Source organism: Acomys minous (genome assembly GCF_964271855.1).
Source record: "Acomys minous genome assembly, chromosome: 7".
In the NCBI taxonomy this organism is placed as follows: Eukaryota; Metazoa; Chordata; class Mammalia; order Rodentia; family Muridae; genus Acomys; species Acomys minous.
The window spans coordinates 113,731,397-113,739,940 of record NC_140488.1 but is presented as its reverse complement, the minus strand read 5'-3'; the positions used below and the strand labels follow the sequence as shown (position 1 = coordinate 113,739,940).

General features: G+C 42.7%; 1 pseudogene across 1 annotated transcript; it reads left to right on the top strand.

The window, feature by feature from the left end:
* Nucleotides 1-1,139: 1,139 nt before the first annotated feature.
* On the top strand, nt 1,140-1,559 carry LOC311601563 (small ribosomal subunit protein uS19-like; annotated as a pseudogene). Its single transcript has one exon. The product of its transcript is annotated as a small ribosomal subunit protein uS19-like (transcript).
* Nucleotides 1,560-8,544: the final 6,985 nt, after the last annotated feature.

The following is an 8,544-nucleotide window of genomic DNA, read 5'->3' as shown; positions in this document are numbered from 1 at the left end:
AAACGAAAGGGCTCATTCTTCTCAGAGAATTGACCATATCCCTCCTACCCTTAGCTGCGCGAGGGTTTCCATCAGGATCAACTCTTGATGCTGGTTTTAGTAATTACAAAGACTCAGATGTTATAGTTACTGACAACTACAGCAAAGAGACCGTACTGGGAACACTTGAAATCCTCTCATGGGTTATTTTGAAATATACAACACATTCTTTTTGACTACAGCCATCTCACTGTGTAACGGAACACCAGAACTTAGTATGTTGTCACCATGAAGAAGCAATAGAGGTTTGAGAATATACATATACAAATCACGCTTATTTGATCATTGCACAATGTATACATATATTGAAACCGTATACACATAAAATTATCTGTCAATTTTTAAAATCAACAGACATTTTCAATGTATAATAAATTCTGAAGCAAAGGGTTTGAAGGAAAATGTGCTCCACATCCAAAATATATCTGTTTGAAAATGTCCTTAAGTAACAAAATACTGTGTAAAATGAATAGGTGTGATAAAAAATTTAAATAATAATAATAATAATAATAATAATAATAATAATAATAATAATAATAATGTTTTAAGTGAGTTTTAGACTTAAAGTGACCAAACTTTTATCCTCTAAATTCTCCATAAAAGAAATTTCCAGCCAGACATAATATCATTCACCTGTACTACCCAGCTGTAATGCAACTACTATTCGGAAGTTCTGCGCTATTTATGCTTATTGAGAGCTGACTCTGAGAGCAAGATGGACCCTCTTATCTCAGACCCACTGATCACCAGGGTTGGTTCGGTTGGTGTGGCTGGCTAGGCGGGTGTCCCCTTCCTCCCTCACCAGTCCATGTGCGCCCCTCCTGAAGTTGCACGCTCTGTCGAAGAGGACGACCTTCCCTGAGTAGAGGAAGACCAGTCTTCCATCAAGGGTGTAAGAATAGCTGCGCTCCCCTGCTAGAACCTCCAAACAAGCTGGTTATCTGAAGTGTCCTCTGATACCCTTGTTTGCGGCAGACTTCTTTCTGGCTCTGTGACAAGGAAAAAAGCAAATAACTAAGGGTATTAAAAATATTGCCTTAAGGAGCTCGCGATAACCACACAGACGCAACCAACGCTTTCTTTTCTGAGAAGCCTCCGAGATGGCTGAAGTGGAGCAGAAGAAGCAGACCACGCTCAAGTTCACCTACCATGGCATGAACCTGAACCAACTGCTGGGCGTGGTCTATGAGTAGCTGATGCAGTTGTACAGCGCCCTCCAGCGGCGGCGCCTGAACCGTGGCCTGCAGAGGAAGCAGCCCTCACCTCTCGAGCTAGCACTTGAGAAAGGTCAAGAAGGAGGCTCCACCCATGCAGAAGCCTGAGGTGGTGAAGACCCATCTGAGGGACTTGATGATCATCCTGCCCGAAAGTGTAGGCAGCATGGTGGGTGTGTACAATGGCAGGACCTTCAACCAGGTGGAGATCAAAGCAGAGATGATCGACCACTACCTGGGCGAGTTCTCCATGGCCAGCCTGGTATTGGTGCCACTCTCTCCTCCCGCTTCATCCCTCTCAAATAGCCATGGCCAATAAAGACTCGTGTTTAGTAAACAAACAAACAAATAAATAAATAATAAACTAATAAACGAAACCTTTGCCTTAGCTAGGCTCCATGGCATGAGCCTGTAATCCCAGCACTTGGGAGGCAGAGTAGGCGGATCTCTGTGAGTTCGAGGCCAGCCTGATCTACAAAGTGAGTCCAGGACAGTCAATACTACACAGAGAAACGCTGTCTCAGAAAACAAAACAAAAAAAAAATAAAAAAAAAAAAACCAAACAAACAACAAACAACAACAAAAACACTGCCTCATGGAGAACAGCTAGAAAGCAAACCATTTCCAATAGAGGTGACGGTTGTTGATCCAATGGTATAAAAATGCCTGTGGTGAGAACAAGGAGCCAGAAGCCCATCTATTGAGAGAATGCTTTGCCTTGTCTGAGGCTCACTCAGGAACTCCAACATGACTTTTTTCAGCAGGCTTCCCTGGTTAACTTCTGCTGGATGTTGTAAGCCCCTGATTTGATGTTGTTACCTTTATTTACTCGCTTAACCAGCCTGTTCTAGACATCTCTGCTGAATGTTGTAAGCACAATGTTTTATTATCTGCTGCTTCTATCACACGGTTACTTGTTATTTTGGCTTGGTATATACTTAATAAAGTTACTCATCTAAAACCTATATTGAAACTGCTACTGAAACTCTTTTTCCATGGAGAACACTACCACTCGGAAGGCTGAAGGAGGACGGTTGAGGTCAAAGGCAGCCCGGGCTACAGAGTGAGATCCTGTCTCAACACAAACTGAAACAAAAACAAAACAGAAAGAAAACCTAAGGGGCTGGGAAGGCATCATCCTTCTGGATAGTTGCAGGAAACAAAAGAAAAGGACTTTAAATTTCTGTGACCAGATAATTGTAGCCTCTTGAAAAAGCATGAGGCATGTTCTTGACCCCTCTCTAAGACATCTATTAAGAGAAGGGTTGAAATACTTTTTTATGACCAGGAAAATACCTCCCAAACTATTGCATAGCTTTTTTCCCCCATTCTTATTTGAGAGTAAATGAAAAAACCCTCATTTCCATCACCTGTACTTGTGATTGTTTTCTACCTAATACTTGATGGCATTATCTTGGACTCAATTTCTAAATTGGGGGTTACTTAATTAAATAGATCTGTGCAAATTTAAGGTTCATTGGTTTTTTTTTCCTGCTTAAACAAATGGCTACAAATGCATTACTGCAAAATTGTGTTTTGCTTCAGCATTTAGCCATAGCTGTAGCCTATTAGTACTAAATGACACGATATTTCAGCAACAAGCTACATTTCAAAAGCCATTTCATATGCGGAAGGTCTCAGAGGGATTTATTTCTTCTCTCTCCTTATTTGCTTATTTTCTTTCTTTGTATTGCAGTGAAAGTCAAGGCCTAGAAAGAACTAGCTCTGTGAATCCCAGGGCTGGAAGTAAATAATTCAGTACAGAGTGGCACGGAAAATGTTTTCCTCTGCTTCATGTTTCTAACTTTTATCTGTGTGGACTCCTGAATCCATGGGATCATGCTGAGGATTCGGATGTAGGGCAGGGCAGAGGCTCTGCCTGAATCAGGTATGCAAACCTGGTAAAGGCTAAGCAGGGAAGGAGCACATCAGACAACTGCATGTTCTGAAACTCACTGGAAAATGACAGTACTTTGGATCTCTCATTTTTCAGTAGAGTTAGAACGATTTGGAGTCTTTGGCAAGCAGGTCAGTGGGAAACTAAAATACTGCGCCATGTACCATGTTCTCTATCTGGCTTCTCTCCTTTCCTTTATGTGGACTTTGGAATTTGGATAGACAGCTCAGACTCATACGTGTAGATCATTAGTTAATTACTAACTAACATGTTAGCTAAATGGATCCTTTGATCATTGTCTCCCGAACCCTCAGGTCCTTAAAAATATATCAGGATTCACCTCCTGCCTTTTACTGAAAATGCTATGATTCATAGTGCTAATTATCCAGCAGTGCTGAGACCTTTAACACAGCTATGTTGCCTTGATTCTGTATGTGATTAACAGTTTCTGTGTGGCTACAGCAGTCTAGGCGCAGTATCTGTGGGTGGAGACCATTGCACTGATGAGCACAGTCCTGCAAACAGCAGTGTAGCATGTGACCCACTCATGTTCAGTTTGTTGCGTTCAAAATGATTTTCAGCTGCCAGTATTCTCATATCTAGGACAGGAGGCTATTTCTAGAGCCATACAATGTCACTGTGCTAGTACATGTGGCAGGTCAAAGGAATAAGAAATTAATACTTCTCTGATCAATCAGACTCAGGAGTTGATATAGAAATCCTCTTTGCCCCACAGGTGGAATTATTCTTAGGAATACATTTTCTACTAGTTGCCAGAATTTGCTTCTGGAATGAAGTGCCACTCGGTGCAGTAGGTGGACTGTTACTATTCTCTTTCCTGGTTTCTCTAGTTCATTTATTTCCCTGCTGGTGTCCCTTGCACCTCGCCAATACACTACTTATTCTCAAATCTATGTCTCTGAATCTACTTTTCAAGAAACCAAAGCTAAGTCAAGCCAGCCATACCCACTTAAAACCTAAAAAAGACTTCACATTCAACACTGGTACAGAAGGGTAATTTCTTTAAAGAACCCATATGTCCTAGGAATGGACAAATGACAGCCCTGTACATGCATCTCCTATTTACCTGCTGGAAGGTAGGATGGAGGCGGAAGGCGGTCTAAGCTCAGCCATTATCCTTACCTAAGCAGTTCTCAACCTGTGTGTAACACACCCCAGCAGACCATTGGAAAACATTTACATCACAGTTTATATTTTATATCAGTAACAAACTTGTAGCCATCAAATGGCAACAAAAATAGCTTTATAGTTGGGGAATTGTATTAAAAGGTGTCAGCATAACTGATCTCCATGCTTATAGCTTCTTCCTCCAGTCTACCCTGAATTATGCTGCCTAATATACTTCACGTTGCCTGATAATCATTTCTATGTATCCATCCCCTGGGCAGAACTTTGCAGAGGCCTCCTAATCATACTTCAGCAAGACAAAATGTCACTGCTTGACTTTAAGCCTCCCTTCTAACCTAGGGGAAAATGGGGACTTGTTCATTGCCACTGTCTATCTAGGCTGTGGGTTGCTAGTTGTTACCTTCATCCACTAAATGACACAGCTCTTATGGATGTTGGGGAAGTTTGGATGTGGTTGTCTACCAAAGTTTCCTGTAGTGGAAGCTTGGTCTCAGTGTGGTGATGTTCTGGAGGTGACCTCTCCAAGAAATGGGGCCTGATACAAGTCCCAAGGCCATCCTGCCCTTGGGAGGAGCTAACATGGTTGTCATGAGATGACCCCCCCCCCCGCCCAATTAAGCCTTTGTTGCTCTTTGGTGCCTTGGATTGTGATACAACTCTCACTTACACATGTGTTCCCATTAATGGACATGTTCCCATGACCACATGTCATTGGTCATGAAGTCCTCACCAGAGCCAAGCCCATGCTGGTGTCATGTACTTGGACCTCCTCAAATGTCAACAAAGTAAAACTCTTTTCTTCATAAGCTCCTTAGCTTCAGACAACTTATTATAGTAACAGTATCCCTGAATAGCTCTGGTATATTTGCTCAATAATCATCCTTTCTTCTTCTTCTTCTTCTTCTTCTTCTTCTTCTTCTTCTTCTTCTTCTTCTTCTTCTTCTTTTCTCTCTCTCTCTCTCTCTCTCTCTCTCTCTCTCTCTCTCTCTCTCTCTCTCTCTCTCTCTCTCTCTCTCTCTCTCTCGTCAAAGGTGCCATACAGTACCTATTGAAGTCATGGAAGTTGGAGGACAACTTGCAGACTTGGTTCTCTTCTACCTCCATGTGTGTCCCAGGAATGGAACTCTGGTTTTTAGGACTGGCAGCAAGTACTTTTCCCCACTAAGCTATCTCAGCAGCAGGTCACTGTATCCTCTGGATGCTCTAAGGTAGTTGCTAGCCGAGAGTACCTCACCACCACTCATGGGTTCCTTTGATTGAGAAACCGTCAATTTTCCACCTAACTATGCCATCTGTTTATTTGCTGGGCACTGGGAAATATAAGCAATAAGTTAGAAATCAAGACCCCTGAGCTCCAAACTGGTTTCTGCTATTCTTTTCTTTGTGCAACTTTTGATATCATTTACTTGTGTCTTTTTTTTTTTTTTGGTCAAGTTTTGTTTGGTTTGAGATAGTGTCTTAGTTACAGCATTAGCAAGGCAAATTATAAAGGCAGACAATTAATTGAGGCATTGCTTACACGTTCAGAGCTTGAGTCTATTACCATCAGGGCAGGGAGCATGGCAGCAGGTGGGCAGGCATGATGCTAAAGGAATACCTGAGAGATTCCATCTGATCCACAAGAAAAAGACTGAGAGAGAGAGAGAGAGAGAGAGAGAGAGAGAGAGAGAGGGGGGGGGGGGAGATGTGCGGGGGAGGGGAGAATGGTTGAGCTTCTTTAACTCCAAAGCTCCTAACCCTTCCCAGACAGTTTTATCAACTAGTGACAGCATTCACACATATGAGCCTGGAGGGGGGACATTCTCATTCAAACCACCACACAGGTTCTCATACCAGCCCTGGCTAAAGTAGTTCTTTACATAGACCAGCTGGGTCTTGAACTCACAGATCTACCCTGCTCTGCTTCTGAGTGCTGGGATTAAAGGCATGCAGCACTGCTGCTTGGTGGCAGTGCGCTCCTTTAATCCCAGCACTCAGGAGGCAGAGGCAGGTGCATCTTGGCGAGTTCGAGTCCAGGCTGGTCTATAGACTGAGTTCTAGGACAGCCAGGGCTACACACAGGGAAACCCAGTCTTGAAAAAAAAAAAAAAAGACAGTGCAGCACCATGCCTGGCCAAGTTACTTGTGTCTTTGAGCTTTCAATTCACTGTCTGTAGATGAGACTAGTATGCCTATATAGACTATCCCTCAGCATTGCTATACAAATACAATGTAACTTTGTGCTACAACACAAACTTCCTGTTTTGTAACTCTGAAGAAAGACGTAGCATTAGGTTCTGCTATTATCATTTTCTAAAGGACATTACCAAAATGGAAGGGATCATGGAACAAGGTCGACAAAGGAAACACACAACTTGAAAAAAAAATAAAATAAAACAAAACGTTGGTGCCACTTACAGGTCACTTGTGCCAGTGATTCATCCGGGGCCATCTTCACACAGGCACAGAGCAAGCCTGCATGTGGGTTGCCATGGCAACTGCCAGCCAGAACCCGGAAATTCCAGCAGCTAACAATATCAATCATCATGTGAAAAGGGTCAGAGAAAACTGCAAGGAAAAAAAATGTATCTCACAAAGGCCATGGCAACTACAGTAAGGCTGCTCTGTAGCAGCTACAGTCACAGCATCAGCATCAGCTTGGATCTGAGTAAACATGAAGACTGGGGAGCCCTTTCCCATACACGATGCAGCACACACTCCAGGACAGAAGCCTAACCAAAATGGGAATTTTGACAAAGGTTGCAGATGAGTCCAAGGTACACAAAACTTTAAGAACTACTGTTTCAACTTGCACTGTCCAGATACACAGTGTGGAGAGATAAAAAAAAAACAGTTTTGAATGGAAGTAAAACATGTTTTCATAATTTACCTGTGGCTCAGCTGAATAAGGATGGGAAAATATAAATGACATTAATTTTCTATCTATACAGAACAATCACAAATGAAAACCAAGCACATGTTCTTACCTCACAACTCCTAGAGGTCGGGAGGGAAGCACAATTTAGCTGGTTTTTCTACTGTATGTTTTATAATGCTGTAATGGTATTATCAGTCAAGACTGGGATTTCATCGGGGCCTTACCCAGAGAGGATCTGATTTAAAGCTTTTGAGTAGTTGTCAGAGTTTAGTCCCTTATATCTGCAGGATAGCACCTTGGGTTTTAAAAGGCCAACAACAGAAAGAGATTGCTGACACTGGCAGTGGATGCATTAAGAGGAAGGAAACAGTAAGGTACAGGTAAAATGAAAGTAGAGATGAGGAGCGGGGGGGGGGGGCAAAATGTTTACATTTGAAAGGAACAGAGAAATAAGGGGTTAAGGAAAGTTTAACCAAAATGAAGAATGTATGAAAAAGCTATATGGAAACGCAGGACCTTCCAACTCCCAAACAAAAGATGACTTGTATAAAATAGTACAATCTTGGAATGATCAACCTGACCTTATTCAGCTTTCTGTTGCTTAAAAGCAACTCATAGGTTTAATCTGCATCCAAGGAGATGAGATTATTTAGAAGCATGTACCTAAGGAGGTCTTAGAGACTGTGGCAGGTATGTTAATGTCTATCGTTCATAGCCTCCCTGCCAGGCCTTGCTGATTCATGTCTCGTTTATGTGTACCAAGTTGTCCAAGGGTTTTTTTTTTCCACGTGAGAGGCTTCATTACCCTGTGTGTTGGAGACAGGGAGGTGAGGGATGGGAAGAATTCCCTTTAATAAGATGACCCAACGCATGTGCAGAAAGTGCACACGTGGCTTAGGGGACTTAAATCCTGTTGGCTGGCGATGACCTATTTCCGGGGTGGCTTTGAAGTTGCCTGTTTTCCCACTGTCCCAGGGCCTTTGGGGTGGCTGCTTTGCTGCCTGATTACTAACATACTTTTGATCAGTTGCTTTTACAGGGTTATCAGCTCCTGGTCACAGAACCAAATGCTAAGGACAGTCAAATATTCCCTGATGGTGAGGCCACATCGAGACAGAGACAACGTCCCTGGTCAGCAGGACAGACGTTGAACAAATTTCAGCCATATTCCCTCTCCTTGCCATCACCCCTTTTCTGGTTCAAAAGTGAGAAATATCCAAGAGTTTCATGACTGAGTCAGCCTAAATTCTAAGTCACATCTTCTAGGTCATAGTCAGGTGTAAATGAGGTTCTCAGGGTGGTGGTGATGGTCAGTTATTGGCCTAGGTACTGGAACATGGGTTCTCGCCAATGGAGAATTTCAGAAACTAAAGAGACACACTGGTGCT